This window comes from Phragmites australis, chromosome 21 (assembly GCF_958298935.1).
Source record: "Phragmites australis chromosome 21, lpPhrAust1.1, whole genome shotgun sequence".
Taxonomy (NCBI): Eukaryota; Viridiplantae; Streptophyta; class Magnoliopsida; order Poales; family Poaceae; genus Phragmites; species Phragmites australis.
In genome coordinates this window covers 24,196,649-24,197,489 of record NC_084941.1, presented here as the reverse complement: position 1 = coordinate 24,197,489, position 841 = coordinate 24,196,649, and the positions used below count along the sequence as shown (strand labels likewise).

The following is an 841-nucleotide window of genomic DNA, read 5'->3' as shown; positions in this document are numbered from 1 at the left end:
CCGGCACCAAGCCTGCACTGGCTGCTGAAATCAATGGCAAAGATGGTGACAAGGCGGTAAAGGTGCCCAATCCAGCATACGAGGAGTGGTTTGCCTCAGATCAACAGGTTCTGAGCTTTCTCCTCAGATCCCTGTCGATGGATGTTCTGTCCCAGGTTGTGGTGCATGACACTGAAGCAAAGGCATGGAAGGAGATCGAGGTCATGTTCTCATCGCAGATGTGGGCGTGTGCGGTGAACACATGACTCGCCTTGTCAACCACCAAGAAGGGAAGCCAGACGATCGCAGAATACGTCGGCAAGATGAGGGCTCTAAGGGATGAGATGGCTGCTGCCGGGAGACCCTTGGAAGATGAAGAACTGGTGGAATATATTCTCACCGGGCTCGACTACGACTTCAATCCAATTGTGTCCACTCTTCTCGCAAGAACGGATCCTGTCTCGGTAAGTGAAGTTTATTCGCAGCTTCTTGCCTTCGAAACCAGGATGGAGCTCCTTGGTGATCACCAATCCTTGGGTCTTCTGCCAATCTGGCAAACCGAGGGGAACGTGGTGGCCGCAGACGGGGCTTTGGTCGCGGACGCGCGCCAGGACGCGATCGCGGTAGTGGTAGCAACGCCGCCCAGAAGAACGTCAGCGGCAATCAAGGCTATGGTGGCACTGGACAGGGGCGCAACAACAACAACAGGACCAGCACCATATGTCAGGTCTGCCACAAGACCGGCCACACCGCCGACAAGTGTTGGCACATGTATGATGAATCATATGTTCCAGATCAGAGAAGTGTGACAGCGGCCGCAACAAACTCCTACATGGTGGATACAAATTGGTACACCGACACT

At 54.2% G+C, this 841-nt stretch overlaps 1 non-coding gene across 1 annotated transcript; it reads left to right on the top strand.

The window, feature by feature from the left end:
• The first annotated feature begins 341 nt into the window (after positions 1-341).
• LOC133904180 (small nucleolar RNA Z247) lies at positions 342-480 on the top strand. Its single transcript, XR_009907415.1, has one exon. It is a non-coding gene; the product is annotated as a small nucleolar RNA Z247 (small nucleolar RNA).
• Positions 481-841: the final 361 nt, after the last annotated feature.